Below are 27,271 nucleotides of genomic sequence, written 5' to 3'. Positions count from 1 at the left end.
ATTTCTTATGCAGGCAGTGGTTAGCCCCCCTCTGTCTCTGCCATTACTGTTTTCTTAAAGTGTCCACAGGAGACAAAGTCCAGCTGTTTACCCTGTTCCTCTTGTTATTTCTATCTTGAAGTATAAACAGGAGGCTGGCTGTAAATGTCTAACCTGGAGCCCATCTACCTCCTGCCTCAAGTTCATCCTGGTAATGCTTGTCAGGACAGCTGCTGCTCTGGCTTCTGGGCCACCTCTGGCCATTGGGAAGGTAACAGGCTTCTCTTCAGCTGCAGCTTCTCCCAGGCTGCTTTGCCCCAAGTGTGGCCAACCTGGGCCCTTGATTAAGTCCTCAAAGGACAGCTGTTACTAAGCTGTAGCATTGAAACAAGAATTCACTGAAGGTTTACTGTTAACAAGAACACAAACTAGGGTCTGTTTTCAAATGCAGTGAAATTGCCTTAATGGCCAAGTTTCCTAATTTAAACAGAAGTTTAAAGTCCAGTCTTCATCAATCCATTTTTCTCAAAGGGCTTTCACTGACTGATTTATGGGACAACATAAGTTCAAAAGGCTGTTTATAGAATATTTATGCCAACAAAAAATTAATCAATAGTTGATCTAAGAAAGAAACGGAAAATTGTATTCGAGCCAACCCACGAGATAGTCCTTCAGAAAGTTCTGAGGGCTGCTCTGCCCATTAGAGATCAAAGCGTAGTTATATACATTTTTGAAACAAAGGATTAGACATCAAATAGCGCACTCACAGTTTACATAATCCAGATCTGCATGTACAAAGCAAGTAGTAGGTCATCGTGATCCCTCACGAGATTAAGAAGTAAGGTTATCTCCTAGGAGGGCTGGTTCATGCCGATGCACAATACACACTAGACGAGAGGGAGGAGGCCTAAACGGGCAGAGAAAACTTTTATGCTTAAATTTTTCTTGTCTTGCCGTAAAATATGAATTTTATTTCATCATTTGTAAGATACCTTTTATAATGGGCTGTAAGCCAACCTGCTTGAACCTGAGTGCAGAGAGGGTCATTAACTAGGGTTATCCTGGACGCTAAGCCTACAAGGCTGTTCACTACACATCCTGGAAAGGGTAGTCTGAAACCAATGGCCACGCGATGCTTCGGCTCACGAAACAAGTAGAAATGCAGGAGCCCCGTGGAGAGCTGTCTCCCGACAGAAAGCAGCATTTTGTCTCTTGAGGCTACTTGAACATTTGAGAAGTTTCCTGAGTAATGTTAAGACTAGCAAAACACTTTTACACCTCAGCATGTAATCTTAAAAGAACAAGGAACAGATTCTATCAAGAAATTGTTGGGATTGCTAGCCAAGAACCGAGGAACATGGATAGCCTTAGAAACGATATCTATACCCTCTTCTGTTCCATCATAAACAAAAATCTGTGCTAGACATTTATTTCTTGGTACCTTGCCTTAATAATCTGATCCTAATCAGGAATTCTTTGCAGATGAAGACAGTTGTTCTACAGTCTGTCCTCAAATGACTGATAAAGCAATTCCAGGGTCCCTGATATTCACACAAATTTTTCTATTTGGGGAGGCTGGCACCTGGTCCACAGCTTGTTATTTCCTTTTTCTTATTCACCAGTTTGGCTTTGCATGCATTCAAATGTTCTATATTTAGCATAACTCTTCCTCAATACGAGATGGGGTGATATCATAGAGGCCTGTTAACTCTTGCCAAGTAATGTAGCTTTACCTTTTCCTTATTTATGACAGAAATATCACAACTCTCATATTCTGTAGTATTTTTAATTCTTTCATTTTTTATGTGATGGAATAATATGATAGAAAAAATATAATTTTAAAGAGAAAGAAAGAGACAAGCTGACTCTAATTGAGCAAATTAAACTCTGAACTTTATGTCAACTTTTAAGTGATTGTGGCTTTGGGAATCAAAATTCTATGTGCTCCAATTTGTGAATTAGAAAGTGTGTGTGTGTGATATACATTTTCTTGTTTGTAATATTAAAATACATGTATGTGTATATTTATTAATTCAGAGACTGTTTCATAGAAATAGTTATTCTGAAAATTAGAATTGTTTGCAATAATCAAAACAATGTCCCTATTTGGTTGGAACTGATGAGGTTTTATACAAAGGAAGTTCTCTAATTTGTTGATTTAAATTAAGCTCAAATTTTCACCTGTTAAATGTTCTTAACGCACAGGATCTTATACTGTTGCCATTTTGAACGTTAAGATACATGCCCAGGTGTTGCAGGAAGGTGTCTGTCGCTGGCAGAGACCAGCTGCCACTCCCAAGAGCATTCACAGGTGGTATTCGCCTCCGCCAGTTCACGGCTTTTTTTTAACATCTTTATTGGGGTATAATTGCTTTACAATGGTGTGTTAGTTTCTGCTTTATAACAAAGTGAATCAGTTATACATATACATATGTTCCCATATCTCTTCCCTCTTGCGTCTCCCTCCCTCCCACCCTCCCTATCCCACCCCTCCAGGCGGTCACAAAGCACCGAGATGATCTCCCTGTGCTATGCGGCTGCTTCCCACTAGCTATCTACCTTACATTTGGTAGTGTATATATGTCCATGCCTCTCTCTCGCTTTGTCACAGCTCACCCTTCCCCCTCCCCATATCCTCAAGTCCGTTCTCCAGTAGGTCTGTGTCTTTATTCCTGTTTTACCCCTAAGTTCTTCATGACATTTTGTTTTTCTTAAATTCCATATATATGTGTTAGCATACGGTATTTGTCTTTCTCTTTCTGACTTACTTCACTCTGTATGACAGACTCTAGGTCTATCCACCTCATTACAAATAGCTCAATTTCGTTTCTTTTTATGGCTGAGTAATATTCCATTGTATATATGTGCCACATCTTCTTTATCCATTCATCCGATGATGGGCACTTAGGTTGTTTCCATCTCCGGGCTATTGTAAATAGAGCTGCAATGAACATTGTGGTACATGACTCTTTTTGAATTACGGTTTTCTCAGGGTATATGCCCAGTAGTGGGATTGCTGGGTCATATGGTAGTTCTATCTGTAGTTTTAAGGAACCTCCATACTGTTCTCCATAGTGGCTGAACCAATTCACATTCCCACCAGCAGTGCAAGAGTGTTCCCTTTTCTCCACACCCTCTGAAGGGATGTTCCAAAGCCTCCAACTCTCAGAAATCTGGCTTTGACAAAAACCGAGAAAAAGATTCAATACTTGTATAGACTGAAGTAGGCACACAAGCCCTGCCCTGACACATGCATAATAACTGAGGGGAGTGTAGCGTGTACACCCGTTTATTAACTTACAAAAACAACAGCACCGACAAATTGATCAGAACGCTTACGTTGTCAGATCTCCCCTTGGGCTTCTTGCGGACAAGCTACTAAGGAGTCAAGTTATCATCCAAATGTGGTTTGGAGAGTGTAGGGTCAGAGCAAGGGGAGTTTTTTGATTGGAATCTTTAATTTCACTGACCTATATCAATCTCCATGAAGAAGATTTCGGATAGGAGATTTGGGAGTAAACTGTAGATAAATAATGTGTCTGAAAAGCCTACAGATGTCTAATCCTTCAATCTAGATTACTCCAAAGCAAGGGACTGCAAAGTGATTATAATTTAGTAAGGGGAAAACCAAGTTATATGATGCCTTCTTTGGAGAAAGCCTGCAGAAACACAAGTGGCTTGGTCAATTTGAAACCTATAAAACTTGTTCCCAAAGAATCAGCCATTGGCAGCACCCACCCAAACAGGTTTAGGAGAGAGGGCACCCCGTCCAGACCTGTGCCCTTGTGTCCTGCCTCAATCCCACCCGTCATTGACCTTGACGTCAAGTACAGTTTCCTCATTAGAAAATGAAAAGCGTCCTCACACCAAGTGCTATGTATGGTCTGAATGCTTGCACCCCTGTACAATTCACATGGTGAATCCGAATGCCCAGCGTGATGGTGTTAGGAGGTGATTAGGTCACGAGGGTGGAGGCTTCACGAATGAAATTAGTGATCTTATAAAAGAGACCCCACTGAGCTCCCGAGAACCGCCTGGTGTGTAGAATCTTGGATTCTATTCGTAGGAAGATAACTCTATCATGAGAGGAAACAAAGTTTGTTCAAAGCTTATTCCAGTGAGGTACAGAGGACATAGAAAACAGGATTTTGATTTTTTTTTTCTTTGATGACTGTGTGTCCTTTCAGGGTTGTGACCTTCTTTCTGATAGAGCGTGATCTTGTCAGCAGGCAAATCACATGAATTCTGAATGTTTCATACAACCGCCTGTTTCAAAATTTGTATATAAGTGGTGTGGATTTGGCTGGGATTGAGGATTTTGATTCTATTAGAAACTGGTCAAACCCAACAGATGTAGCAGAAGTATTCTAAGGCAATTAGCTGGGACAGCAAAAGCTGCAAAGGCTGGTCATTATGCAAATACAAGGTCATTAAATGTCAGCTTTCCCTGCATAGATAACAGTCAGAACCAGCTTTACACCCACAGGAAATGAAGATAAATGCATAATGTTTTCTTTCAGCACAATTCACCCCATTCAGACTGAGCCATCCCTGTTAAACCAGGCTAACAGATTTTGCTTAACAGTAAAGACTAGCAGATGATTTCTGACGTAAATGATGTTCTCGCATTCTGGTTAGGTCACCTTTTGGTATCTCCTCAACTTTGAAAGTTTTTTTTCCCTAAGTTTCAGGGTCAAGGACACACAAGAAAATAAGCAAGGAACATAATGTTTTAAAAGTGTAGTAGTCCATTTCCCACCTATTTTGCATCTCATGAGCTGTAACAAGTATTTGCGGGGACAAAGGGTATCCGTTTTGCTTCACCACTTAACAATCCAGATTGTGATAAATGGCTGTTTTTCTTCTTTCTCCTCCCAATCTTCTCTTCCCAGAACCCGTCCAGGTTAGTGTTGCCTTGCCTTAGGACTCCTTGCTAAAAGAGGACAGAATAGGGCTTGTAATTTACAGTTCAGTTATTACCTAAATGAAAAATCCCAAGGCAAAGAGCGGTGGCCTCACAGAGTGAGGGGAGAGAGTGGCGCTGCTGCGACGTTTCTACGTGGTCCTCACAACAGTCTAGACACAGCGCCACCAAGAGGCACAAATTGGGAGGAACGTAAAGGGGAAGGATGGAGCAGCAAGCAGGAAAGAGAAATGACAGAGGCTTGACGACAAAGGGCATATCTGGGGAGGCAAGCATTGTTTTGGGGTCAAAAATCCTACAGGGGAAGTTTCTTTGACTTGGACTCTGAAGATCGGTTTTAGATCAGTTTGCTGCATACTAGCAATGGTATTGCCTGTTTCCTCTTAGCAAGGGGAGCCTGACACCACCTTCTTTGCTCCCCTCATGGAGATTGCAGTCAGTGAGATGCAGATGAAACCCTCTGTGAACTGTACAGCAGAATCCAAATAAATAGGACTTCTCAAGAGTGTTAAGCTGAGGCATATTAAAAATGTTGAGTTTATCTGAGCAAAAATATATGAGAATCAGGCAGCGGTAAACTGGAAGTGATTAGGGGCATCCAAGGACAAGGAGCTGCGGGACAGTCAGAGAAAATTCACAGAAGGGAAATTACAGTAAGTCCCCTACCTATGAATGAGTTCTGTTCCGAGAGTGCATTTGTAAGTCCAATTTGTTCATAAGTCCAACAAAGTTAGCCGACGTACCCAACTAACAATCAACCATATAGTACTGCACTGTAATAGGTTTATGATACTTTTCACACAAATAATACATAAAAAACAAACACAAAAAATAAAGAAAACATTTTTTACCTTACAATACAGTACCTTGAAAAGTACAGTAGTACCAGCTACATCACCGCCGCTTTTACGCTTGCTTCCGGACATGCTGGGCTTGAAATAAAGATACTGTACTGCTGTACTCTATACCATACTGTGCAGTAAAGTACACAGTAGCACAACCTCTTGTGGAGGATGCATGCACATGACAATGTACGCCAGACACGTGAACTGACTTACGTGATTGGACGTGTGAAAGCATGTTCGCATCTTTGAAAGTTCACAACTTGAAGGTTGGTATGTAGGGGACTTAGTGTATTTGACTGGCTACAGCTTAAAGCCTGCGTGGCTGTTTGTGGCCTTAGTGTTTTGATTTGTAACACTGTTTGCTAATGGAGGATGGCAGGGTATCAGAGCCATCTCAGTCTAATGGCCTCCTTGTCTAATTTAACAAGAGCCACAGGCCAAAGAGAGCTGAGGTGGGTCCCCCCCTGGGAAATGAGGAAGCAGCTTTCCTCTGCTTTCCTCTTGTTTCTCTAGCCTGCATTCCTGTTTCTCCATAAACCACAGCCTCCAAAAAAGTACTTTCTGGTGATGGAGTTTCTCAGATTCAATGTTTCTTCTTCCTGGCTGAACCCTGAGGAATTCCTTCTCATCATTCAATACCCATGTATTACCTTCCCTGCGGATGACCTCCTCTGCTCACCTGTTCCCTCTTCAGATACTCCTGTGGCCGTGATAAAGCTGGTTTCCTTCTGTGTTCAGTCAAGCATCAGTGGCTTTTCTTCTCCTTTCTTCCCATTCATGGCCTGGGAGAAACGCTAACCTATAAGAGAAACTTTGAGCAGATTGAATCACATCTGTTATAATCCACTGGTTTAACACTCAGGGGTTAATATGGTATCTCTTTCTTAAAATTTATTGGGGGAGATTTCACAGTCCCATCCATATATGTGTCATTATCAGAAGGTGGAAATGTCACGAAAGGAGGGATTTTGGACTTGGGGGACTGCTGACTGTTGCCGTGGCACTGGCTGAACCTTGGACCCCACACCACGCTGTGTGTGTGTGTGTGTGTGTTGTGTGTGTGAGTGTGTTGTGTGTGTGTTGTGTGAGTGTGTTGTGTGTGTGTGAGTGTGTGTGGTGTGTGTTGTGTGTGTGTGAGTGTTGTGTGTGTGGTGTGTGTGTGAGTGTGTGTGGTGTGTGTGTGTGTTGTGTGTGTGTTGTGTGAGTGTTGTGTTGTGTGTTTGTGTGTGTTGTGTGTGTGTGAGTGTTGTGTGTGTGTGAGTGTGTGTTGTGTGTGTGAGTGTTGTGTGTGTGTGTTGTGTGTGTGTTGTGTGTGTGTGAGTGTGTAGTGTGTGTTGTGTGTGTGTGTGTGTTGTGTGTGTGTGTTGTGTGTGTGTGTGAGGTCTCCGCTGAAGAGAATACATGTTTCTACTGTTAATCATCCTGAGGTAGGATGGGAGGAGGGAGGACACCATCTGGGGTAGAGTTGGGTCTGGAGTCAATTTGTGGGGTTGCTTAGAGATGCCTGGATTCCCACTGGGGAGCAAGGCCTGCTCCTGGCAGGAGGAGGTCTGTTGCAAGTCGGTTAAGCAAGTCTAGAGGTTAGGTTTGTAGCAGTTACACAGTGTTCTCAGCATCCTTTTCTGTATTCCCACTTTACTAAAAGTTAATAAAAGCTGCCATCTGGTCTCAGCTGTTCTCTGGGCATTAGTGGCAACAGGATCCCCAAGCTGAGGACCGAGTGGAAGCAGTGGCATGGTCGTCACGAGGGACAGCTGACCCCACCAGGGGGCCGCTTCACAAGACTCATCAGGGTTGCAGGTTAAGAAGAAACCGGGGCACCTGCGGTAAAATTCCCCTGAGGCAGGACCTTGGAAACGCCAGCAAATAGCTAGGAAGGCACTTTGGAGGAAGCAGGCCTGTGGATGTCTGAATCATAATGAGTTGAATAAACAAAGATGTAAGCCCATTCTGAGGTCACAGGCCCTTGTCACTGGCAACAGGAGTTGCGGCAGTGTCTTTCACACCCTCCACTTCCCTTCCTCCTAAAGCCACGCTCACCGAGTGACCTTTAAATAATGATTTACCTTCCCCAGGATTTGCCAACAGGGAGAGAACACACTGGTAGTAGTAGTAATATGTATTCCAGTTCTCCTGCAGCCTGTATTTTGCTTGTTAGTCAATATTACTCTTCTGGTCCATAAAATAACCTTTTATGAATTTGCTACCTATGAGTCAGTCCTTGAATGATCATCTAGTGTGCACACGAACAAATCAGATTTTTGTTTCTGCAGGGTTGAGGGTGTGATCTGGGTCCATAGCCTCTTATATTAGTCTGCTCTGGCTGCCAGAGCAAAGTACCATAGACAGGGTGGCTCAGACAGCAGAATTTTATTTTCTCACAGTTCTGGAGGCTGAGAATCCAAGATCAGGTGTTGGCAGGTTTGGTTTCTCCTGAGGCCTCTCTCTTTGGCTTGCAGATGGCTGTGTTCTTACTGTATACTCACTCGGCCTTTTCTCTGTGCACCCACCCCTGGTGTCTCTTTCTCTTCTTATAAAGGACACCGATCATACTGAATTAAGGCCCCACCCTTAATGACCTTAATTACTTCTTTAAAGGTTCTGTCTACAAATTCTGTTCTATCACATTGGGTAATAGGGCTTCACCATGAATTTGGGGGGCACAATTTTGTTCACAATACCCTCCTTCTTCTCTCCCCCAACCCCAGGAATACCTCTCTGTGAGGCCCAAAGAAACCAACTGCTCTCCCTAGACAACCCTTCCCTAATGACCCTTCTCTATGACCACATCAACTCCCCATACAGTCCTTGTCACCACTGACTGAGCATCAGGAGGCTCCCCTACACATGGTGACGCCCACCCCAGAGTCCAGCCTTGACCCCACCCTTCCTCATGCTGTCACCATGGGTGACTTCAGCAAGTGGAACATTTCTCCCCCAGGACTCACATCTTTACAACCAGGTCGACCCATTGAACTACTCCCTCACTACCAGTCTCAGCTTGTAGATCCACTGTGGCCCCATACAGCTCACTTTGTAGGCCCTTGACCTTGGATATGTCTTAAAGCTCACTTTCTCTTCTCCAGCACTAGGTAGCTTAGCTCTTCTTGAGAAAATCTAAACATCTTTATTTTTTTAAATTAATTTTTATTGGAGTACAGTTGATTTACAATGTTGTGTTAGTTTCAGGTACACAGCAAAGTGAATCAGTTACACATACACATATATCCACTCTTTTTTAGATTCTCTTCCCATATAGGTCATTACAGAGCATTGAGTAGAGTTCCCTGTGCTGTCCAGTGGGTTCTCATTAGTTATCTACATATAGTAGTGTGTATATGTCAATCCCAATCTCCCAATTTATCCCTCCCTAAACATCTTTAGATTAATACAACAATCAACCCATCAGCTGCAACCTCATTTAAGCATCACTGGAATTTCATTTTACCTTCCTCTTGCTCTGGTTTCTCACAGTAGCTCTTACCAACCTTAAGCCTGCAAATAATAATACACTTAATATGTGTCAGTCACTATTCCAAACCCTTCTTATGTTTTAAGTCATTTAAATTTAATTCTCATAACAACCCTGGGAGGTAGATACTATTAGTATTACTTCTCACCTCATTTTATAGATGAGGAAATTAAGGCACAGAGAAGTTATATAACTTGCTCAAGGTCACACAGCTACTAAGTACCAGAACTAAGATTTAAATGTAGGCATACTGTCTGCAGAATCTCTTAATGACGTTGCTTCTGTTTCCTGTACATTTGGGCTCTGACCAAGGTCCTCTCTTACAAAGAGATGATGAAAGCATAAGCACCATTACCTTCTTGTCTTTCATCTACTCAGTTCTATACTGATAAACAACTTCTTTCCCTCCAGGCTCAGAACAAGAAATGCTTTTTCCTGTCCCAGGTAAATCCCTCTTCTGAGACTCGGTTCTCTCAGTTATTTCCTGTCTTCAAATTCATTCTTTCATTGGCTTTTTCTAGCTTCGTGATTCCCCAAAGCTCAATTATGTCAACATCTGCGAAGTTGAGGGGATTCACGAGAACTGATATATCAAACAATCCTGAAAAGTGGCATCCCAATGTATTACTTTAGAGTGACAGGTGTACCTTCCAAGGAAACCAAGAAGTCATTACTGTTCCTTTGAGACAAAGCTTAAATCTCATCTCCAAGAGGCCCTTTCTTGTTTTGTTGTTTAGCTTTCCTTGGGCACTTTGCATTTGCCACTGTGTATTGCTATTATTGTATTTATTACTATCCTGTGACACCCAACTAGGCTGAAGATCTGTTGAGAAGAGAGATGATAGCCAGTCTTACTTGCTATGTTTGGCCCAGCGTCTTGCACACAGCAATTGCACATGAGAAATCTTCTTGGTTCTTTCAGCATTTTTTTCATCCAACACATATTTATTGAGCTGCTACTATGTGTCAGACATTGTTCTAGATTTTGGGGAGTCAGTAGCGTATAAAACAATGAATCTGATTGCATGGAGCTTATGTTCTAGCAGAAGGAGATGAGCAACTAGGAGATAAAGGTATGTCAGGTTATAATATGAACTATAGAGTAAAATAATGCAGAAGATAGCATTAGGGGCTTGAGAGGGGTTGTGGCATTATTTTTACAGAAAGAGTCAGAGAGAGCTCTGATAAGGTGAAATTTGAGTGGAGACCTGAATGCAGTGAGGGAGCAAAGGACTGGCTTTATCAGCATGAATATTTATGAAGCTGCTGGTTTAGGCCATCGGACACCACTAACCGGCCACATCATTTTTTTTTAACATTTACAAAAGTTGAAATAATTTTACAATGAACACCAATACCACCACCTAGATTCTACCACCAACATTTTGCTTTATCACACATCTCTCTGCCCATCTTCTAGTCATCCATCAATCATCTTTTTTTTGATACATTTGAAAGTAAATTGAAGACATTTGAATAGTTTCACCTAAATACTTCAGCATACATAGCATTAGTTCAATTTTTTTTTAGTTTTATTTTTCCTGTACGTAAAATGAAATGCACAAATCTTAAGTATGCATACACCTGTATAACCCAAATTCTGATCATGATATAGAACATTACTTTCACCTCAGAAATTTACCTCATGTCTCATCCCATTAATCCCTGTGACCTACAGGCAACCACTGTTCTGCTTCTTACCACCAAAGATTAGTTTTGCCTGTACTAGAACAGCATGTAAATGGAATTACACAATATATGCTCTTTTCGGGCAAGGCTTTTTTCACTCATAACGTTTTTGAGATTCGTCCATGTTGTTGCATGTGTCAGTAACTTTACTTCGTCTAAAACTCTTGTCTGGTGGTTCTCAATCCAGGGCAATTTTGCCCCCAGAAGACGGTTAACAATGTCCGGAGACATTTTTTTTGGTGGGGGGGCACATTGTGTGGCTTGTGGGATCTTAGTTCCCCGACCAGGGATTGAACCCAGGCCCTGGCAGTAAGAGTGCCGAGCCCTAACCACTGGACCACCAGGGGATTCTCTGGAGACATTTTTGGATGTCACCCTGTGTGGGTTGTTACTGGCATATAGTGGTTAGAGGCGAAGGATGCTGCTGAATGTTTAGTCCTTCAAGGACAGCTCCCTCCCCGCACCTGACTCCAAAGAATTATCCAGGTCCAGATGTCGGTAGTAGTAAGGTGGAGAAACCCTACTCTAGCCAGGTATAAAGCATGAATGGGCATCTTTCCATCCAGTCAGTATCTTCTGTCAGTTATCATTGATCAACTAAGGTATTAAATCTGGATCTTTGCTTGGTGTTAGTTTTCTTGGGATATTTTACATTTTAAAAAAGGACAACATTTTAACAAAAATAATTTTTCTTTCAGAGTGGAAAATCCATTCATCATAGCAGACCCAGGTAAGGGGAAATTTTGGTATGATTCTTTCCTGGGATTCATCAAATCCTATTGCATTCAGACTTCTTGGAAAACCCAGGCTGGGCCCAAACTACACTAGCCTCTAGGAACGACCAGAGCAGATGCAGGTTAGAACTTTCTTTTCCCTTCCCTTCCCTTCCTTTTTTCGACATCCCTATGAGCATGGGGAGTGACTAAAGTGGCCACCTGATTGAGAGAAGGGTCTGGATGTTTCTTGGTTTCATTTTTCTCCCGTTCAGAGCAATACTCCAAGAACAGAAGCAAGCTATTTGGGGGGAGGTAGAAGCAAACAGTACTTTGAAATGTTCTGCTGCACTTTTCAAACAAAAGTCATTGACTACCATACAGAGAAAATGAAATTCATAGAAATGTATTGGAGAGCAGTTACATTAAGTGTCTCATAAATTTAATGGCTACTGTTTTGAACTACCTGATAGATTTTCTCTTATAGCTGCCATGATGCTGAATTTCTTGTTTCAACAAGAGCCGTGATTAGCATTCGCATAGCTCCCAGGTGCCTCTGAAAGTGGCGTAAGAACAGAATAGAACAGTTCTCTTAAGAATCAGCTGCCATTTTTGCATTTACACACAAATTTTCGGATTCACTTGTCGATTTCCACACACATACAGTGATTGAATTGAATTTATAAATAAATTTGGTGAGAATCGATATCTTTACACTATTGTTTTGTAATCCATGGACATGATATATTTCTCCATTTGCTCAGTTCTTCTTTAGCCTTTTAAAATATGTTTTGTAGTTTTGTTAGAGGTATTCACGTTTGTTAGATTATTCCCAGATATTTAATATTTCTGGTGCTACATTAAATGCTATACTCATAAAAAAAACAACACAGAATCAGCTGTCATGAAGTTCTCCATTTACAAGGTTTTTATTATCTCCATCTATGTTGAGTTTTTATTATTTTAACTATTTTATCTACGTTAACTATTTTAAACATTAATGAGCAAAATTAATAAAATCATGGGTGTAAATGCCATATTTGTAACTTTGGATTTTATTTTCATTGTGTCCCTGACTCTCCTTGTGTATAAATGTAATGCAATCTGGTTTTTGATTATCAGTAGTTTTTAATTATGATTTTTTTACATAAGTATATTGTAAGTTAAACAATGTACTTATAAACAAATAACATAATATAATGATATATGAAATACATAGGGGAACAAATCACAATAAGCCTGTTGTATAGTAGTATCTGTTATCTAACATTTACATTCTCATAGTTGAAAAGTAACTTCCTTGAAAACATCAGTATGTTTCTTCATAAGTCAAAGTTCCATCAGCTGGTGCCCTTCTCTCCTTATTTTCCAGAGCCTCTTCCCCCAGTAGCCCCCAAGAAACTTCTAACAGGAACCAAATGTGATTAGCTATTGCTCACCAACTTTCTTTTCCTTATAATTTAGTTAAGGAGTTAATAATCTCCTTAAGTCAAATATATATCTTTTGGCACAATTAGCTTCTTACCCTGAGGGATCCAAGTGATATTTTCCTCACAGATTCTTTAAAAAATGCCATTACTGGGATTCCCTGGTGGCGAAGTGGTTGAGAGTCCGCCTGCCGATGCAGGAGACACGGGTTCGTGCCTCGGTCCGGGAAGATCCCACATGCCGTGGAGCGGCTGGGCTCGTGAGCCATGGCTGCTGAGCCTGCGCATCCGGAGCCTGTGCTCCGCAACGGGAGAGGCCACAACAGTGAGAGGCCCGCGTACAGGAAAAAAAAAAAAAAATGCCATTACTGGTCACAAATTCCAGATGAGAACATTGTCTTTCTTCTACACAGTAGTATTAAATTGATTTGCTAGGGCAGCTATACAAAGTATCACAAATGGCTGGCTCAAATAAGAAAATTTTATTGTCTCACAGTTCTGGAGGCTGGAATAAGGTTTTGGCAGGTTGGTTACTTCAGAGGCTGTGAGAGAAGAATCTGTTCTAGGCCTTTCGCCTTGGCCTGTAGATAGCCATCTTCATGTTCACATGGCATTCTGCTTGCATGTGTAGATGACTCCAAATTTCCCCTTTTTATAAGGACACCAGTCATATTGGATTAGGGTACCACCTAATGACATCATTTTAACTTGATTACCTTTGTAAAGACCCTGACTCCAAATAAGGTGACATTCTGAGGTACTAGGGTTTAGCAGTTCAACATATCAATTTTTTTTTGGGGGGGAGGGGCATAATTCAACCTTATGGTCAATGACAAGTGTCATTTTCTAAACTTCCTGAGAACTCTTACAGAGCTTAACACCTATTCACACCAAATAATATACATGTATATTAAAACAGTTCATAGACAATTTTTAAAACTACTCAGTTGAACACAATAAACATCTCACACAATTGGTGTTTTATCACAAGACCAAACATATTTAGAAAATAGAACAAAGGTTTAAACATAGATAATTCTATTTTCAAACAACATTCTTTTATTGTCATTTAGTTAATGATTACAGAAGAGAGCCTTTTAAAAATCTTTGTTTAACAACTTTATTAATGTATAACTGGCATATAATAAACTGTACATATTTAGAGTGTACAATTCGGTAAGTTTTACGCAAGTATATACACCTGTGAAACCATCACCAGAATCAAGATAATGAATGTATTCTTTACCCCTCCACCAAGATTCCCCCAGGCCCCTTTGTCATTTCTCCTTCCTGTTCTTCCTCAACTGCTCTATCCCCAAGGCAACCACTTACCTGCTTTCTGTCATTATACATTAGTTTGCATTTCCTATGATTTTTTTTTTTTCCTGCGGTACGTGGGCCTCTCACTATTGTGGCCTCTCCCGTTGAGGAGCACACGCTCTGGACGCGCAGGCTCAGCAGCCATGGCTCACCGGCCCAGCCGCTCCGCGGCATGTGGGATCTTCCCAGACCGGGGCACGAACCTGCGTCCCCTGCATCGGCAGGCGGACTCTCAACCACTGCGCCACCAGGGAAGCCCCCTCCTATGATTTTATATAAGTGGAATCATAAGTACATAGTCTTTTTTTGTCTGCCTTTTTTCACTTAGCATAATTACATTGAAATTCATCCATGTTGTTGTCTATATCAACTGCTAACTTCCTCTTCCTGCTGAGTAGTATATTCCAATTTTGGGGTACACTATAGTTTATCCATTCTCCTGTAGATGGACATTTAGGTCATTTCCAGATTTTGGCCATCACAATGAACTTTAGCTAATCGCTATGGACATTTGTGTGCAAGTCTTTCAACGGACCTATGTTTTCATTTCTGTTGGTAAAGTGCCCGGGAGTGAAGTGGCTGGAACATAGAATAGGTGTATGTTTAACCCATTTAAGAAACTGCCACAGTGTTTTCCGAAGTGGCTGCACTACTTTATACGCCGCCAGCAGTGTACCAGAGTCCAGTTCCTACGCATCCTCACCAACACTTGGAACGGTCAGTCTTTTAAATTTAGTCATTCTGATAGGTGTGAAGTAGTAACTCGTAGGGGATTTAAGTTGGATTTCCCTCATGAATGACGTAGAACATGACGTAGAACATGACGTAGAACATCTTTTCAGGTACCTTTGGGTCATTAATTCAGAAGAGCTCACTGTGAATCAAAATTTCTCAGACAAATTTGATTGTGATTTTGCCTAAGTTCATTAATTTTCTAGGGGGCGAGGGAATCAGTAAAGTTCAAAGAGGAGAGAGAGAGAAAGAGAGGGAGAAGGGCAGTGAAAATAAAGGTATTAAATAGTTGGGAAAAAGAATGATTACATAAGTAGCTAATGTTTCTCAAAGTAAGAAATATTTGCAGTTTCATTTCGTATCACGACTCTATCAGTGGTTACAAAAAAAGTCTGCGAGGGCTGGTCCCAGATGCCAGGTATGCTGTGTACCAGACAAGAAAGAACAACCACTACAAGCAAATGAGGCAGATATGTCTATGGTGCTGATCACTGGAATAGTAAAATTTCATCCCCCAGCTGAGGTGCTGATTAGTCCAATCAACCTGAAAGGGTGAAATGGGATCAGGCAGAGAGTAGAAGCGGAGGGCCTGGGAGTGCAGCTGAATGTTAAACAGGCCATTGCCTGTAATGATACTTTTCAGGATCCAAGCAAAGATGCAAGATACAAAATTCTTCCATTTCCCAGTTTGGAGACTATTCTCTCCCCCGTGATACTATTAGAGAGCATGGGAGAATATAATTGTTCTAGGTAATAGAATGAGGGGAGTTAAGTTTCTGTGGATTGTCTGAGGAAGGGAACTTCTGAAAAGAGAATGGTATTGGAGGAATGAGGGCAGCTGAATTACATGATGAGGCAGTAAAAAACAATTGAAGGGGCTTCCCTGGTGGCGCAGTGGTTGAGAGTCCGCCTGCCGATGCAGGGGACACGGGTTCGTGCCCCGGTCCGGGAAGATCCCACATGCCGCGGAGCGGCTGGGCCCGTGAGCCATGGCCGCTGGGCCTGCACGTCCGGAGCCTGTGCTCCGCAACGGGAGAGGCCACAACAGTGAGAGGCCCGTGTACCAAAAAATAAAAAGAATCCATTATTATAAAAAAAAAAAAAAAAAAAAAAAAACAATTGAAGAACCGGTTTCATCTAATTTTTAGGGTTTGGAATTGCTGTCTTGTATACCTCTGTCGACTCCAAATGTCAGTAAATTCTGTTATATGCATGAATGCCTTATTTTGGTTGTGTGTGAGCATATGAGTGTGTGTGTGTGCGTGCGTGTGTGTGTGTGTGAAAAAGAGCTATTTACTACTTACCCACTGGAAGGTCTGGAAGGACAGAGAGCCGTATCTGTGTCTGACACTGGCATAGAGACCACAAAGGGGACCAGACTTGAAGTGACCAAGCCCTCACCTGGCAGTTCTGTGGAGCTGAAAGTTGCAAAGTATATCTCGACTTGTGCTGCCTGCCTGCATGGGAAGACTTCGTTCCAGTGTGAAAACATACAAACCGTGACTTAAACATATTTATATCCATGAGTTGGAGGATGTTGTATGAAATCCATTTGCCAGACCTCGAATGGTCCATTAGGCAGTTTAAAATGCCCAGGAGCTATATAAACAGGCTTTCTTGGGTTGTATTTGGACAAGTGGGACAAGTGAGGTGGGCACTCTTTGTGGCCTTGTTAATGTTTCCCCACCAATATTGGTCCATGAATGCTATAATTTTTTCAGTAGACCAATGGTTTAAGGCATGTACAATGGTGAGGAATGAGAATTTGAGAGTCTCCAGTAGGACTGGGTTGTTACTTGGTGCAAACCAGAGCTTTCTCTTTTTACCAAACCAACAATTGTTGAACTTCCAATCTTGTTTCTCCTTCTCTGAGGTCAGTTGTTGCACTGTTCTAACCAGTTTTCCTAAGTTGTCATTTAGGGAAATATCTCTTGGGACAATGGCAGAGGTTTGGCCGACATTGGTTTCTTTAAGGGCAGCGTTTTTTTTGAGGAAATGTCAGCAAAATGATTTTCCTTAACTACCAGAGAGTCAAGTTTAGAATGCCCTGAAGTCTTAATAATAAAGCTAAAACACAGGTAAAAGTATTGCATCCAATAATTCCTGAAATAGGGGCCATTTTAAATTCTATTTCCGCTGGGAGTAAGGAAGTCACATTACTTCTACAACATTCCAAAATCACGGGCTATTCCAAAAACATATTTACTATCAGTTATAAATGTTGGCAGTTTTGCCCTTGGCTGAAGTACAAGCCCATGTAAGAGCGTATAATTCAGCCTGTTGGAGAACTTAATCTCTAAGTTCTAGAATGATTCAACGATATCAAAAGGAGTAGCAATAACATACCCAGCACAATATTTGCATTGTCACCTTTTAAATAAGAACCATCAGTAAACCCTAAGAAGTCAGCATTACCCAATGGAATTTCCTGCAGATCTTCGAAAGGAGTCAGGTGATCTTGTCAGTGTTAAGGAGTCATGAGGGACTTTGTCAGTGATGGAGAGGAGACGAGTACCCAGGTTAAGGTTATGACAATGTAAAAGAGTCATGGAAGAAGCAGTTAACAAGGGACTTCATAGTAGGTGAGGCATGTGACTGAGAAATATTGAGTGTGATGAGAATTCAGGAGGGCTTCTACTGTATGAGGTACAAAAGTGATTAAAGGGGATCCCACAGTGATGTTCTTGCTGGCCTTCACCAAAACGGCAATGGCTGTAATGACTCTAAGGCAAGGGGGTTATTATCCCCATGCCACAGGGTCCAGCTGCTGGCTGTAGTACTCTGTGGGTCCATGGTGGTCCTGTGTTTGGGGGTGAGTACCCCAAGGACTGTCCCTTCCTTTTCATGTACAAAAAGGAAGAAAGGAATTCAGAATTGGGATGCCCAAGGGTGGATTCATCAAACTCTCCTTTAAGGCCTTGATGGCTATGTTGCCTGATTCTTCCCATGAACTTGGGTTCAGGGTTGTTATAATTGAGTAAAACACAGAGGTTTGACCACAAGAGAGACACTTGGAATCCAATTTCAGCAATAGCCACCTAGCCCAAGAAAACTTCGCAGTTGGTTCTTAGTTTTGGGTTTTGGGAAACTCAGGACACCATGAAACCTATCTAGATCGAGGTGTAGTCCTTATCCTGAGATAGCAGATGCCCTGGATATTGAACCTGGGTCTGGGCAAGCTGCAATTTTCCTTGGCCATCCTAAGTCTCATTAAGGCTAAAAGCTTTAGCAAGTGGGTGCTGTCTTCCTGTGAGGAGGCCCGAGAAAAAGAGCAAAGAAGCAAACCATCCACCTATTATAACAAAGTAGAACCTCTAGGGAACTTTATATCAAACAGACTAGCCTTCAGGATTTGCAAAAAATAAGGATTCTCAGGAAAACCCTGAAGCATTACCGTCCAGATGAATTGTTTTTCTTCCCAAGTGAAGGCAAAAACGTATTGCTAGCTTCATCAACTGAAATACTAAAGAATGCACTGCATACACTGATTACAGTAAAGAATTCGCTTCTGGTGGGAATGGATGTGAGTAATGTATGAGGGTTAGAAACAGCAGGTTGTCGGGGAGATAACAAGGTTTTTTATTGCTGGGAGGTCCTAGACAAACCTCTACCCTCACGCTTTAGGTTTTCTCACCAGTAAAACAGGAGTGTTACAACGATTAATACTAGGGATGATGAGGCCTTAAACCTTGTAATCTTCTATTATGGGCTTTATGCCTTGAAGGGATTCTTTACTTACAGGATGTTGATTAATTCTAGGAAGAGGTTTTTTTTTTTTTTTTTCATGGTCAATGTCACTTTTATTATAGTTAATTTATAATTCCCATTTGCCGTTATAGTCAAACTTATTCAGAGAAATAAACCAGAATTATAAGGGTAGGAGACACTGCAAATATGTTCTCTCACATGATATTTAAGACTCGGTATCTATCAAACCACATTAGAGGAGCTGATGACATAAGCTTTGGCAGTTTTCAAGAAACATTAGTCAAACCATAACTAAATCTCAATGCATCAGTTAACATCTGCTGAACACTTCCCCTTGCAGTTAGCATTGTACTAGTGCTTAAACCCAAGTAGTTTGACTCAGTAAATTCTAAAAATACATATTTAATTCTCATAATATTATTCACAGAGTTCTTGGCAGAGAATTTTGAGGTTCATATTGTCTCTCTTTCAGTCCCAAAGCTCTGTTTTGAGTTCTCCAGGCTTTGGTGGAATTTCAGATATTGTCAGGTCCGGCCTGTAGTACCGGTGCACCACCTCCGCGCCGGCGCACATGGCCAGGAGGCTGGCGGTGAACATTTTCAGGTCGGACGTCCAGGACACGCCCGCGGGCATGGTCGTTGGGCTAGAGCTGCACTGGCCCTCGGAAGCGGGTCAGGGGACGGTTGAAGGGCGCTCTGGAGACTGAGCGGGCGGCTGCGGATCGGACCGAAAGTGCAGGGGATCTGGGAAAAGGTTTTGAGGGATCTATTTGAATCTTGATGGGAGTTATGCTGTGAATTTTTCCAATATCATTTGGAGATTTTGCCCATAAAGAGGGTGGCAGCTGATTCAATAGGGACAAATGATCGGTGTTTCTAGATCTACTCTAGGACTGTTAGAGATGGAACAAATAAAATATGTCAGAGTCAGGTTGGCTGCTTTGATGACTTATCTCCAAGTTCTAGAATGATTCCCCCTTTTGGGAGAAAGCAATTCCAGCATAATCCTTCTCTAGGAAGTCTTGCCCTAACAAACGGGGCAGAGGAACTAAGGAGAAAGGGGTGTGTATCTCTCAAAGATCCTAAACAAAAGGGAGTACGTTCAGAGACAGGAACCTCTCAAGGTTCATTAGAGATCCCCACGATTTGAACAGGGGTTGCCTTATAGTAGTGGGGTTGAGGACCAAGAGTGTGGCTCTGGTGTCAATTAGGATGGGAAGAGATTCATTCCCAATGAAGGGAAAGGTCCCAGTTCAGCCTGTTAATAAACAGAGTTAAAAGCTACCCAGGTGGAATCAACATTTGAAGGAAGACCTGAATTTTCTTTAAAAACAATCTGAAGTCAATTGTAAAGTCATGAACAGGTTCATCAGATTTTTGTGTACTAGCCTGAATTTTGTTCCAATCAACAGGCTTTGGAAAAGCCCTGGAAATTGCTCAGTGAAGTCGACTAGCGAGTGCTCAAGCCTGATCATGTATGAGTTAGTGGGCTGGTCTCCCAGTTGTAATTCTAGAGACATTCAGGATTTTCCCAGTGAGCTGTTTTCATCCAATGTTGGGCCTGACCTTCACTGACAAACGTATGAACTAGGTGATATAAGTCAGAGAAACGAGGCTGGTAAGTTTGAATGACTCTATTAAATCCCTCAGCAAATCTGGAGAATCCTTGGGTACTTTGCCTAAATCTTTGACTGTGGCTCACAGTTCAGCTTTCGTCCAGGGAATATAGGAAAGTAAGGGTTTAGCCTCTGGATCCTCGGAGGCTTAATTTTAAAGGAACAGATTCTGATAAATTCAGAGGAAAAGGGAGCGGGGAGAGTTTCAGCGGAAAAGGGAAATTTGACATGAAAATTCATATTGGGGAGGACAGAGGGGTGGAGAGGTGTAGGTGGCATAGAAGGGAAGGAAGAAGATGGTGCCAGAGTCAGAGTCTGAGACCCAAAAGCTGGGGAAGAAGAGCCTGAGGCTTGAGAAGCCATTTTATCTTTCTTTGTTTGCCTCAGTTAATCTTGAAATCTTATTTTTTAGAGAGGCAAAGGTTCCTAAGAACATTTAGAAGCTCAAAATACCAATCAAATTAGGTGCTGCATTCAGTTTTGGAAATTTTAGAGTTAAGTAAGATTGGGGATTTCAAAAGTTCCCCATAATGGCCACTGACGTTCTAAACTGTCTTTAGTTAGGTCGGTCCATTTAGTTAGAAAGGCACATAAGGAAGGATGGTGGTTTTCAAACATAAAATTGGCTGAGGTCCCTGTAGAGAATGCAAAATGTGAATATGAAAATATTTAGATAACTGGGATCCCACCTCTCAGAGGTTTTTCTCTAGAGTAAGGGAATAATTTTCAAATAGACTTACTGTTCAAATAGCTCAAACGGCCTAATACCAGCCAGTTCTAAGGGACAATCTGGTCCCCAAGGAGCCACACTAAAATCTTTTTTTTTTTTTTCAATACGCGGGCCTCTCACTGCTGTGGTCTCTCCCGTTGCGGAGCACAGGCTCCGGACGCGCAGGCTCAGCGGCCATGGCTCACGGGCCCAGCCGCTCTGCGGCATGTGGGATCCTCCCGGACCGGGGCACGAACCCGTGTCCCCTGCATCGGCAGGCAGACTCTCAACCACTGCGCCACCAGGGAAGCCCCAGACTAAAATCTTAACAGGGCAATTCCAATAGAACAGCCCCTATTTCTGATGGAATTGGGTTGAAGACAGAACCGGCACAGCTCCAGTGAAACAGTCTCTGTTCCTGACGGTATGGGCTGAAGCATAGCCAGTTCCAATGCAATCTCATTTCACAATCATGCCAAAGTGCCAAATGAGTACTTGCATACAGAACGAGGCCTTAACGAGAAAGGATGAAACTTTAAATAGATCCTAAGACCTGAGAGCCTCAAAAAGCAAAGAAGGCCGAAGTTGGGATCCTGGAGAAAGACTTACCCTCAAATCCCAGAGTCGGCCAGAAAAGCAATGAGCAAAAACAGGTTCAATGTGAGCACTGCACCTGTCTGCTCAGCAGTCTTGGAGTCATTGGGGGTCTTCTCTGGTCCCTGTACAGGCCACCAAAATGCTGATCTAAAACAAATAGACTACCAGTTATTTCTCTAGCACAAATGGATATATTTGGGCTCAATGAAGAATGGCAATTTGGGGTCTGCAATCATGGCAAGCCACGTGCAAGTCCCCTACCTCAAGGAGAGGACGACTCTTTTAAAGAGGGGCAAAGGAAGTTGGGAGGGCTACCGTAAACAAAAATTCCATCGGAGGAATCGAGATTTCAAAGTATAGTGGCTTTCCGTTGGCTGAGTTGTGACAACCTCTTAACAGCTGAGCTCTTGCCAGGCCAGAAGAGGACGCCTTTCTTCTCCTGTTGGGCTCTGCTTTCATTGTAGGGCAAGAGGGCGCCCTCTTCTGACCTCCCAACTCTATATTAATTGAGGTTCCTGTTTATTAATTTTTTATACTCAAAGTCCAAAAAACTCTGAGAATGAAATCCATTTGGTGGCAAAACTGCCCTGTCCTGACCTAATTTGACTGCACAACCATGATTGAACAGATGGAAGGCTATGCAAGCTCCTTAGCACTTAGTGTGGTTAGCAATATACTTTGTGGCAGAAGTTTTTTTTTTTGGCTGCCCTGGGTCTTCGTTGCTATGCGCAGGCTTTCTCTAGTTGTGGCGAGTGAGGGCTACTCTTCCTTGCGGTGCGCAGGCTTCTCATTGTGGTGGCTTCTCTTGTTGCAGAGCATGGGCTCTAGGCATGTGGGCTTGAGCAGTTGTGGCTCATGGGCTCTAGAGAGCAAATAAGCTCGTGGGATCTTCCTGGACCAGAGCTCCAACCCCTGTCCCCTGCATTGGCAGGCGGAGTTTTTTTTTGAGTTTTGAGTATTTATTATATTTGATTTTAATAAAATAAATTTAAGTTTACATAATTTAATTTTTAAATAATGGCTGAGTTTCAACCATCAGTTGTCAAAATTCCTGCAAATTTTAGGAATCCCCTGGTGATCCAGTGATCAGAACTCCGAGCTCTCACTGCAGAGAGCCTGGGTTCAATCCCTGGTCGGGGAACTAAAATCCTACAAGCTGTGTGGCACGGCCAAAAAAAAAAAAAAAAAAATTCCTGAAAATTTGACAATGAGCCCTTGTGGGCCAATATGAACCAGCTCCAGCACTGCACCGTTCACCATCCTGCCTTAATGAACAGGACCAGGATTCTATCTGCTTTATTGGCAGGCGGATTCTTAACTGCTGAGCCACCAGGGAACCCCTGTGGCAGAAGTTTTAATGTGTTTGATTATGAGACATTGCTACAGTTTCTGCTGGGAATGTTTTACATTTGTTGGGTTTTCACTGTATCCCTTTTCAAAATCTGAAACATTCTGAATCTTGAAACACAGCTGTTTTCAAAGAAGAGATTGTGGATTTGTATTTGCAGACAATTCTTAAGCCTTGACATCTGCAAATATCAACATTTATCAGTACTTTAGGAATTGAATCTTTATCTCAGTTTTACCAAGAAGTCTTTGCTTCTCTCTAATATACTTTTCAAAATTCTGGTTATCTGCTTCTATAGCTGCTCAAGGAGTGGTTGCTCAAGGTCACAGTCCTCTCATGTCTGTGCTACCTCTTTGTTCTATTTCCAAGTCTAATTATATTTTTTGTGGGGAAGAGTCACTTCTGTCGGGGTCTGCCTTATAAATAGAGTTTCCCTTTACACAGGTCCTGGGTGTGTCCCTGTAATGCCATTGACCGATTCTCCTGAAGTAGCATCTCAGAGGTTTACCCTTTCATGTTCACTATGGTGTCAGTTTCCCAAATAGGGATTCCATTAAAAATGTAAATATTGACAATTGTAAGGAAAGAGGATCCGGAGTTCTGGCTTGAAAGAGAGTGTTAGTGCTTCAAATAAAACATTGCATCATTGGTGAATTTATTTAGCATTGGAATTCATTAAAAACATGTTTCTAATTAAATAATTACCAAGCTGAGGCCATGCATGTTAACTCTACCTACTCTATTTTGCATATTAGTTTAGTTGCTTTGATTATACACATTGCTCAGTTTTGGCAAGATATTATTACATTGTTTTCTGTAATTAAACTGTCATGCAATATTGACTAAAAATACCACGCAAAGTTAGCTCTCTAAATTTTTCTCCGTTTTGAAATAATTTTAGAAAGGAAACTTTGATGCAAATATTTGCCCAGTAAATATTATTGGCAGCCTATTATGTGACAGGCCCTCCCACTGGGAGTTGCAAAGGTGAATGAGTCGCAGTTCCTGTTTTTAAGATACTCATATGCTGATCAGAGGAAGAGATGTTAGAAACACATATGATTCATACTAAAATTGGGCTTTGTTGTGTAAGATACAAAAACCTATAGGGCAGGGAAGGTGGTATCTGCATTTGACCATTGGGTTTGCCCCGTGTAGAGCTCAGTCGTGGAGTTTCATTCAGAATCAAAATCAGTGTCTCTTTTGCTTATATTCACATTTAACCTTTTCAATTAGCAGACAGTGTGCTAATTGAAAGATCACTCAGGATTCTAGTCCCAGCTCTGCCACTAACTTTCTGACTGATAGGGTCCCCATCAGAGTCACAGGCTTATTAAAAATGCATATCCAGTGACTATAGTAGGTAACACTGTATCGTATAATTGAAATTTGCTATGAAAGTAGAACTTAAATATTTTCACCACACACACACACACACACACACACACACACACACAGGTAAATATGTGAGATGAATGTTTAACTCCACGGGGGTATCATTTTACAGTACATACATATATCAAATTATATCTTACAATTTAATTGCCAGTTATACTTCAATAAAGCTGGAAAAAAAAAAAAAAGCACATCCGGGCTTTTTTGCAGACGCCGCCACCCCGGAACCTCCCGCGCTGCCCATCCACGGTCAATCCTACCGTGTTCTTTGACATCCCCGACGACGGCGAGCCCTTGGGCCACGTCTCCTTCGAGCTGTTTGCAGACAAAGTTCCAAAGACAGCAGAAAACTTTCGTGCTCTGAGCACTGGGGAGAAAGGCTTTGGTTATAAAGGTTCCTGCTTTCACAGAATAATTCCGGGATTTATGTGCCAGGGTGGTGACTTCACACGCCATAATGGCACTGGTGGCAAGTCCATCTATGGGGAGAAATTTGATGATGAGAATTTCCTCCTGAAGCATACGGGTCCTGGCTTCTTGTCCATGGCAAATGCTGGCCCCAACACAAACGGTTCCCAGTTTTTCATCTGCACTGCCAAGACTGAGTGGTTGGATGGCAAGCATGTGGTCTTTGGCAAGGTGAAAGAGGGCATGAATATTAGGGAAGCCACGGAGCGCTTTGGGTCCAGGAATGGCAAGACCAACAAGAAGATCACCATTGCTGACTGTGGACAAATCTAACAATAAATTTGACTTGTGTTCTATCTTAACCACCAGAGAGCACCCCTTCATCCCTGTCTGCTCAAAATATCCTATAATCTTCATGCTCTCATTGCACTTCTTTGGGTTCCATATTTTCCTTATCCCCCTCCAAGTTAAGCTGAATTGCAAAGTTAAGTTCATGGTTATGAAATAAAAACTAAACAACCAAAAAAAAGCACATCCGTAGGTCCTACCCAGATCTACTGAATTAGAACTCAGGGGCAGGGCCTGGAATCTGCATTTTAAACAGGCACCACAGATCAACTATACTGCATTAAAAAAATAAAACTTAAAAATGAACAGGCACCGCAGGAGATGATTACACAGGCTGAAGTCTGAGAAACACTGGACTGCAGGGCTGTGTCAAGTCTTTTCCAGATCCACAAATTCGAAGCAGTGGGGTTGCAATGCAGCAGCCGTCCACATCTTTCTGGAGCTACCACACCCTGCAGCTCTGCCCACATCTTCTTCTCTTCAGTTAACTCATCACAGAGAAGATTGAAGGAGAGAAGGGAAAGCAGCAGGCCCCACGGGAGCCTGAGCCACTGGCTGTGTTCGGACAGTTTGCTGTGCCTTTTGGTCCTACTTGGGTCTGGTTACACATACGCCAAGGGCCGGCAAACCACAACCCATGGGCCAAATCCAACCCACCACCTGTTTTGTAGCTTGCATTCTTTGTGAACTAAGAATGGTTTTTACATTTTTAAATGGGAAAAAATCAAAATAAGAATAACATATCATACACATAAAATTGTATGAAATTCAAATTTCGATGTCAATAAATTAAGTCTTCTTGGAACACAGCCACAGCTCATTCATGTACATTTTGGTTATGGCCACTAAATTTGCTCTGAGTGTCATGTGCCGAGGCTGGTCTCAGCTAATGGGGGGATTCCATTTTCTTTGTCAGTGACTGACCGGGGGTAGGTATGTGGCCAAGGAGAAATAAGAGAAAGTCTTCTAGGGGGCTCCAGGGAAACGTCCTCCTCCCTTATAAAGTGGTACAAAGAGATTTCCTTAAATCTTTGAACAATGTCATCCGAGGGCATCATGCTTGGATTTTCTTCAGTTGCCGTCTTGCATGGGGAAAAGTCCATGAACAGTGGAGATACTGAGCTGGAACTCTGACGCAGCTGGTATATATATATTTTTTCTCTCTTTTTCCTCTCTTGCCAATAACATCAAGAATGCTCCAAAGTTATTGTGCTTTTCTGATTAAGAACATTCTGGGTAAAATGATTTCTGACTTGTGGTCTAGAAGGAGAGAAAGTGTGCTGTTGATATCTTGCATTGCAAGAAAGACAGAGCTGCGTTATTATAGGTGTTGACATTTCCTATGAGCCCCACTTACAAAATTGATATTAAGTAATTTGCCCAAGTTCACATAGCTGGTCTGTATGGATTTGAACCCAGGAGCCAAGCTCCAGCACCTGTGGTGTTGACCTCTGCACATCACTGCCCTCTCCTCAAGGTCTGGATGAGGCCGATGCTCTCTCTCACCTCCCACCTCTTTTTCAGGGTGGGTCTGATAATCAGGCATGGACAAGCAGTGCATTCCATTCTCACGGCCCGAGTCACTGGTTCAGGTGGGATATGTGACACAAGGTAGGCCAGGGAGTCGCAACCCCAAGGCTTTTCTGGAACTCTTAGGAAAGAGAACCTATGTCAGATGAAATAGCCAAACCAACAGGTTGTACACCTGAAGCTGCTGTTGGCCATCATTCCACCACAGAGAGAGTCAACACAGGACTATGCATCAGAGGAAGGAGACAGACAGCTCCTGCTGACATGCGTGAGTCTGCATCTAGCCAAGCCTGACACCCTTTTCTTTCTTTTCCTTCCTTCCTTCCTTCCTTCTTTCTTTCTTTCTTTCCTTCCTTCCTTCTTTCTTTCTTTTCTTTCTTCCTTTCTTTCTCTCTCACTCCCTCCCTCCCTTTCTTCTCTCTTCCTTCCTTCCTCCTTTCCTTCCTTTCCTTTCCTTTCCTTTCCTTCCTTTCCTTCCCTTTCCTTCCTTTCCTTTCCTTTCCTTCCTTTCC

The 27,271-nt window shown here is 42.2% G+C and overlaps 1 pseudogene; it reads left to right on the top strand.

Annotated features, from left to right (window-relative positions):
* Positions 1-21,964: 21,964 nt before the first annotated feature.
* Positions 21,965-25,243, top strand: LOC113631247 (peptidyl-prolyl cis-trans isomerase A pseudogene; annotated as a pseudogene).
* The last annotated feature ends 2,028 nt before the right edge of the window (positions 25,244-27,271 follow it).

The sequence above is a fragment of the Aethalodelphis obliquidens genome, unplaced genomic scaffold (assembly GCF_003676395.1).
Source record: "Aethalodelphis obliquidens isolate GAN/ISIS:26980383/991018 unplaced genomic scaffold, ASM367639v1 scaffold32, whole genome shotgun sequence".
Classification (NCBI taxonomy): Eukaryota; Metazoa; Chordata; class Mammalia; order Artiodactyla; family Delphinidae; genus Aethalodelphis; species Aethalodelphis obliquidens.
This window is presented reverse-complemented; position numbering and strand designations above follow the sequence as displayed.